The following is an 8,057-nucleotide window of genomic DNA, read 5'->3' as shown; positions in this document are numbered from 1 at the left end:
TCCATCATGAAAAAGTGACCATTTAACCCAATCCTTTGCTTCTCTTCTACCCAGCTCTTTTTTCACAAAAGAATCTTCCTTCCAGTTCAGTGGCAACACAATTTTTTTAAAGCCTTTGGTGAGGGACCTTCTCAAATTCTTTTTGCAGGTCCAAATGAATTATAACAACTGGATCCCCCTTGTCCATGTTCTTGTTAACACTCTCAAGGATCTCCAGCAGATTGTTGAGACAGGATTTATAAAAACTATGGTGACTCTTCCTTAGCAGATCATATTTGTCCATGTGACTGCTGATTTTATTCTTTATTACAGTTTCTACTTCCTCACCAGGGATGGAAGTGAGGCTCACTGTCTGTAGTTCCCAAGATTGCCTCTGGATCCCTTTTTGAAGATGGCTGTTATGTTGGCAATCCACCATTCCTGTGGCACAGAGACCATTTGTTACAATAGGTTACATACTATTGCCAACAGATCTGCACTTTCACTTTTGAGTTCCTTCAGAACCCTTTGGTAAATATCATTCAATCTCAGTGACGTATTGGTATTTAGTTTATCAATTTGTTCTAAAACTTCTGCTGCTGTCACTTCAATGTGGTCTAACTTTCCAGACCTGACCTATTTCAGTACCTGACAAGGTCTAATGGTCACAAACTGCTGGAAGACCATTTTAGACTGGACATAAGCAAAAAGTTCTTTACCACCCGAGTCTCCAGAGTCTGGAATGTACTCCCCCCCCCCACCCCCCCACCCACAGAAGTGGTGCAAGCACCTAGCCTGGATACCTTTAAGAAATGCTTGAATGCTTATCTTGCTTGGGTGGTCAGACCCCAGCTGACTTCCTGCCCCTTGGGCAGGGGGCTGGACCCAATGATCTTGCAAGGTCCCTTCTAGTCCTAATGTCTATGAAATCTATGAAATCTATTAAATTTACTAGAAGGGAGTCATCTGAATTTCCCCAGTGTTTTTGACAGTAAACGCTGAAGTAAAACATTCATTAGCTTCTCTCCTATGACTTTTTCATTCCAGAATACACCTTTTACTCTCTGATCATCTTAAGGTCCCACTGGTTTCTATAGCTGGCTTCTTGCTTCTGATGTATTTTTTTTTTAAAGGATTTTATGATTAACTTTAGCAGTGTTTGCTAGACACTCCTCAAATTCTTTCTGGCCTGCCTTATTTCACTTTTACACTTGATCTCCCAAAATTTGGGAGGTGAGCTTTCCTGTGTTCCTCATTTGGACACACCTTTTTTTTTGAAGGATGCCTTCTTACCTTGCATAGCCTCTTTAACTCTGCTATTAAACTATGCAGGGATTCATTGGATTGCTTCATACCCATTTTGATTTGTAGTATACACTTTTCCTGAGCCTCTAATATGGTATTTTTAAACAGTATCCAAGCTGCCTAAAGCAGTTTTACCTTTCTGACTGCTCCTTTAAACTTCTTCCTAACTTCCTAATTTTGTGTACATTTTCTTCTAAAATTGTATGTCAGTGTGGTAGACTTTTTTGGCTTATTCCATCCCACCAGAACACTGAATATGATTATGTTATGGTTCTTTTGTAGAGTGGCTGACCAACAGATAACTCTTGAACCAGATCCTATGTGTTATTCAAGATTAGGTCTAGAATTGCTTCTCCTCTTGAGGATTCTAAGATGAGTTATTCTAGAAAGTAGTTGTTTATTTCCACATCCTGCTCTGATAAGGTGTTTACCTCCCCCACTTCCTGCTCTTCTTCCACCTGGCCCACATCCATCACCTTCCTTCCCTCCCACCACCAGCTGTTCTGGGAGGCATCAGGGCCAGATGGTGGGGAGGCGCCACCACTTTTATCCCCCACCTTCGCCCTCAAGCAGAGATGTGTGGGGCAGAAGCTCCACTGCTCAGGTGGCTGTAGTGTGTTTGATGCCGCCACAAATTTCCATGGCAACTTGGGCATGTACAGCCTAGGTCGCATAGTCAATTATCACCCACTCTCTCAGGGATGCGTGCATTGTTGCCCAAAAGTGTTATGGACAGACAGACGCACAGAAAGACAAACAGATGGACAGACTAAGCCTTTTATTATACTAGAATACTTTTTACTTTACTTCTTACTATCCTCTTCAAGAAACTATAGAATCTTTGGGGTTGCATCAATCCATTCTATGTTCTCTTCCACACCCATCAGCTTTCCCCCACTTTTTAATTTAAAAACTGTTCTACAACTTTTTAAATTTTTAATGCTAGCAGTATGGTTCTGTTCTGCTTCAAGCGGAGTCTGTCTTTCCTGTATACACTCCTCTTGTCCCAAAGAGTTCCCCAGTTTCTGATAAACTGAACTCCCTCCTCCCTGCACCATCATTTCATCTACAGACTGAGACTCTGGAGTTCTGCCTGTCTCTTTATCAGACAGATTCTTTAGCTCTACACATGGAATGAAAAGTTATTTCAAAAAAATGTTACTGTGGATGTCCTGGAGTTTAACCTCATGCCTAGCATCCTAAATTTAGCTTCAAGGACCTCTCTCCTATACTGTCATATGTCATTGGTAACTCATGGACCATGACCACCAACTCCTTCCTACAGTCCACTATCAGTCTATCTGCACATCTCACAATGTCCACTACCCTTGCACCAGACAGGGAAGTCACCATATGATCCTCTCAGACATCCCAGACCCAGCAATCTATGTGGTAATGATTGAATCTCTGACTACAACCTCCTGCTTCCTTCTAACCTATGGAATCATCTCCCGTAGAAGAATATCTTTGGTGCAAGTGGAAACCATGAAATCATCTGGAAAGTGGGTCCTATCTAAGGGACAGTTTCCCTCCTTCACACCTTGATGCTCTTCATCCCCAAGGCTCTCGTTCTCTTCAGAAACACAGGGGTTGTTACACTGGTGGTGGAACTGCTCTACAATGTCCATGAAAGCCTCATCTATGAACCTCTCTGCCTCCCATGGCTGCTTCAGTTCCATCACCCTAGCGTCAAGAGAATATACGTGTTTTCTTAGATACAGGAGCTCCTTGCACAGAATGCCTACATATGAAACCTGCCCCCAGGGCAAGTAATCATACATGCTGTATTTGATCCAATAAACTGGGTAGTTCCCACCCTGCTGCTGGATATTGTATATTGCATGTATTACTATATACTATTATTTAATATTAGGTTGTTATTAACATTAAGTTATTATTTCCTGCACTATATTACAAAACACTTTACAACAGGGTAGACAACTCCTGACATGGCTGCCAGAGTATGGCATGTGAAGGCATTTTACATAGTCTGGACATCTCAAGGAGGATGTTGGTGAGGGGGCCAGGGCTGCACTGTTACAATAAGATTTGGGACCCTCACAGCTCCTCCACCATCCACCCCTAGCACACCAACATCTTAGAAATTGAAGTTGCAGGTGTTTTTTGCACTCTGCCCAAAAACATTGCTGACCCATACTTTATGCTATTTAGTTTTCCCTAACATAAAAACTGAGGCTTCTACTATTTTCCTGGGGATATTTTTCTCTAGATTAATAGATCTCCCTAATTCAGATCTGTTTCTTCAAACAAGTAGCCTAATCTTTTTTCATGTCAGTTTTACCTCATGAAGGGCCCTGTTTAGCAAGGTAATTAATCACACACAAATCTTTAAGAATATGGATAACCCCATTTATGTCACAAGGGATATTCAAACTTAAGTGTGGGCTTACTATGAATGGGGCTACCCTAAAGCATTCCTATTCCTCCCTGTAATCATAAATATGTATTGATTGTTATTATGTCCCTCAAAAATTCTTGCTTAGCTATGAAATACATATTTAATCCCTTAATATTGCTTTATAAATCAACCCCTGCAGGCCCTTAATCATTCTCCTGTCTTGCATTTAAATTATAAATAGAGGAGACATTTGGTCACCAGAGGCCAGATCCAAATTGAAAAACTAGACACCTAAACAGAAACTTAAATGGAAATTCAGAGCCTAAATCACAACGGGATCAAGAGTGACCACACTTTGTCACCACAGAACTCCTCAATTGCCTAAATTCATTTGACACCTACTGTCTAGACTGCAAGGATCCGAAGGCACTTCTATTTGTGTACATACTTACTATAAGAAAAAGAAAACAAGGAAAAGATGTGCCTAAAAATTCTTCCTGAAGTCCCTAAAAAAAGTAATTCTGCCAGCCGTGCTCTGAGCATTCTTAACGTGCACCAACAACATTGACCTCAATATAAAATACAAGATCCATTTTCACTCAAACGCATGGTTGGAAGAGGAGGAGGAGGGATTTTTCCCTCCCAATGTTTTGGGGTTTTTTTGGTTAGAGTGGTTACAGTGTAATAGTGGTTAAAGAATCCAAGGTAGTGGGGGACCTTGAACTGTTGGCTTGCATTAGCCTAAGGGAATTAAAATTTACCTAATCCCACACTCAGGAAAACTCCCTGTCCCCTAACCTATAGAACATCTGTGTGGCAGCACCCTCCCTGCTGAAGGCAGTCCCTGTTCTTTGGATTACTTTGTCTGTATCTGCATATCTAAGAAAAAAATTAATAAACAGCATTGAGAGCAGAAGCTGGAACCCAGATCTTCACCAACTTCCCACCTTCAATCCAGTAGGCTACAGACTCAAACTCCCACATCCTTGCTCTCTTTCTTATCCCACGACTCCTGCATTCTTGGATACACAGTGGCTTGACTTAGACTATAGCCCAATGGGAGTTCTCCGTTTAGATCCTGTCAGGCTGAGGAGGCCTAGAATTCCAATCTCCCACATCCCCAGGTGAATGCTGTGGGCAGTCCAGCCAGTGCAAATCTATCCAGTTCAGCATTCAACCTCAGAAAAAGAATTCTGGGTTCTGGATCCTGCATTGATAGAAGCACCTTATGTGCAGCCCAAATCAGTGGCTTAAAATTGGGAGAGGCAAGAGTTCAGATACAGGCCTATGCTCAGCTTTGCCTATTGGCTCTCTCAGGGTCGGTCCCACTCTGAACTCGTATTCTCAGAATAACCCTTCAAAGGCATGTCTACCCTCCCCTTAATGATATAGGGAGCTAAGATGCATAAACTCATTTCTTTGAATTACATTTCCTGGGCCAGATGCCTAACTTATAAGCATGCCAAATGCTAAATTGGAGGCATCACAAGGATCAATATAGATTTTGCCCATAATGTATACCCTTGTTAACAGAAGTGTTTTCCAAACATTAGTTAGTTAAAACTTGGCTTTAACCAGAACATTGGGTGTCTCAGGGTTGTGATCACTAAAACTACGCTCTTGGACTATATGCAGGGAATGCTGACAAATAAATGATAGACACATTACATGGACTGCAGCTGCTTCCATAGGTGCCAACTTTTATTTTGCCAGGAGGTTCCTAAGATGATGGACATGTGGAAAGTTTTATGCATTTCAGGTGACAGCCCTAATCCCAAGGGAGGCCAGGGCCCTTGGGCCCCGTGTATTCAGCACCTCTGACTGCTTCCCAGTGCTGGAGAGGAAAGTGATGTGTCCAACCCCGTGGTCCCATAATAGGCCATTAATTGAACCAGGAGTGACTAGTGCCTCCTGAGTCTGGGTGGGGGGAGGGGGGGCACAATTTGTGGACAGGACTGGGGATGGGCCAAAAACCCCAAATCCACTCCTATACTTTTGTGCTGCAGTTTAGTGACCCTCCCAACATACCACCAGCCTGCACAGCAAAAAATTGCCCCATCCTGAGCAGTGCTGAGTTAGGGGGAAATCTCAGGGGTGGCATGTGCCCCCCCCCCCCCCCCCAGCCACACCGTACACTCCAGGCCCCCACTACCAGTCACCTGTAAATTTAACTGATTCCAATGCAGGCAAAGGGGTCATACAAATCCTTATCAACAACTAAACTAAAACTTTCAAAATCCTGTTGATATTGATCCAGCTGTGCCTCCCTATAACTGCAAGGAAGAGGCAAAAAACTCACTAGGCCCCAAGCCAAATGTTTCCTGATCTCAAGCAGGTGATTGGTCAGGCCCACCGATAATAAAGATACAGTCTCCTTGGTACAGCTAAAGCGAAGAAGGCAAGGAAGGCAACAGGAAAAAGAAAATTAGGAAGGGGGTGGGAATAGGTAAATATAAATACACAGAGGAAGCAGGAAAGAGCCAATCAGCTGGCTTTTTTGTCACGCATCACCCCCAACCTAACAAAAGAGAAGCACCTAATCAAAGTTGAAAGAAAGTAATCCCACAACCCTTGTTTTCATAGGCAATACATTCAGTCTCTTGCATTTCCCTCTGCCCATTCAGAATCACCAGCACTAAGGGAGGCAACAAATGGGGCAGGTTTGAAACTGCAGATGTTTCCCAAGACTTATATTTAGGGTGACCATACATCCTGATTTAGCTGGGACAGCCCTGGATTTTGGATGCCAGACCTGGACAGCTGGTGTGAATTAAAATGATGATGAAATTAAAATCCTGGAAATGTAGGGGTGTGGGGCATGGTCCAGAGGGGAAGAGGAGTGTCATGGAGTGGCACAGCATGCCTGATGGATGGATAGGAAGGTAGCACTTCTGGGCAGCCTCCACCTCTGCCTGCAACAGTGTCCCTGACTTGGAAGATCAAGGGGAAGAGGGAGAGGGAGATGGAAGGGGGAGAGGCAGGGCTGGGGGCAGTATGCCAGCTGTTCTGTTTTTTCTTATGGTCAGTCTACTTATACTGAGCTTTCAGAGAGCCCTCCAGAAGTGGAATGTCTTTTCAGTACCTCAGAATCTTAGTTTCATCCTTGTGCTTTCAAAAGCTTTCTGAAAGCAACATCTTCCAATATGAAGTCTTGTGAAAATTTGAAAAAAAAATCTTTAACTTTAGATATGTAGATATCAATAATATGAATGCCTACTTAATCGACATTTATTAACTAAACATTAGAAAACAAAAGTGTAATTGGCCATATTAAATAATTATTTACATTTGGTCTTAGTAACTGAGGAATAGAACAGCATTAGCTACCATGAATTTTATCTACTGCTATTTTGGTAACTGACATGATTAAAGCAAAATTTCTACCTGTCACTTTCACGCAGTTGCATTATTTAGCTAATTACCCGAAAGTTACACCCAGAAATGTTGCTATAACCATGCCAGAATTAGAAGCCACATATCCTGTAAAGTACCTAGTACCTGCAGTACTGCATGCTGCAGAGATATAACCTGACTGATAATATTCCACAGTCATCTCTATACCCAATAACATTATTTACAGGACTTGGCCTTAAAGCACATAGTTGGGATTTTTTAAAGAATTCAGTTTTGGCCAGCTCTTACCCTTTGGAAGTCGCTATTAAACATCAGTAAATATAGTGATGTTGGTAATTAGCATTAGTAAGGCTCAAGAAAACTTATTGCTGCATTGAACAAAGGTTAGGAACAATCTCAGTATAGAAACCAGTGCCAACCACTTTTTAAAATCTTAACTAGTCTCACATGTTTACCTTAAGAGGCAGAATAAAGAAAGAAGAAGGAAAAAGTAGTAGGCAGCTATAAATAGAAACGTGTGAATAAGTAAAGTATTGATTTGCTGGTGGTTAAAAAAATGAGGAAAGATGTTTTGCATTAGAAAAATGCTTTGTTTAAACACAAATGGATTTTCCTTCAATTGAGGCTTATTTTTAAATAAAATGTTTAAAACCAATAATTTAAAAGCAGAAGGCATGACAAGTTTTATTCTGTATACACTGAAATAAAACGTGTTGATTTTTTACAGAGTCTCTTTTGCTTTTTTCTTCCCCCATGTGAACCCAATCTCTATTTTTCACCAAAAAGCTACGACCAATATTTTTGCCATTGCAGTGTTGTTATGGTTGTGATGGAACAGATGTATGACAAGCAAGATCTTCTGTGATATTTTTATTGGACCAATGGAAGACCTAAGGAAGGACACTTGATACCCAAAATATTCTCTAAAATTTCTCCCAACTATACAGTTGGTCCAGTAAAATCTCAAATAGATCTAGATATAAATTGTATGATCTCACATTTTCAAAGACTAATACAACATAAGGAATAGGACTGAAAAGCTCCCTTTTCAATGCTACCT

The sequence above is a fragment of the Alligator mississippiensis genome, chromosome 1, assembly GCF_030867095.1.
Source record: "Alligator mississippiensis isolate rAllMis1 chromosome 1, rAllMis1, whole genome shotgun sequence".
NCBI classification, from domain to species: domain Eukaryota; kingdom Metazoa; phylum Chordata; order Crocodylia; family Alligatoridae; genus Alligator; species Alligator mississippiensis.
The sequence above is the reverse complement of the archived record's forward strand: the minus strand, read 5'-3'. Positions refer to the sequence as shown.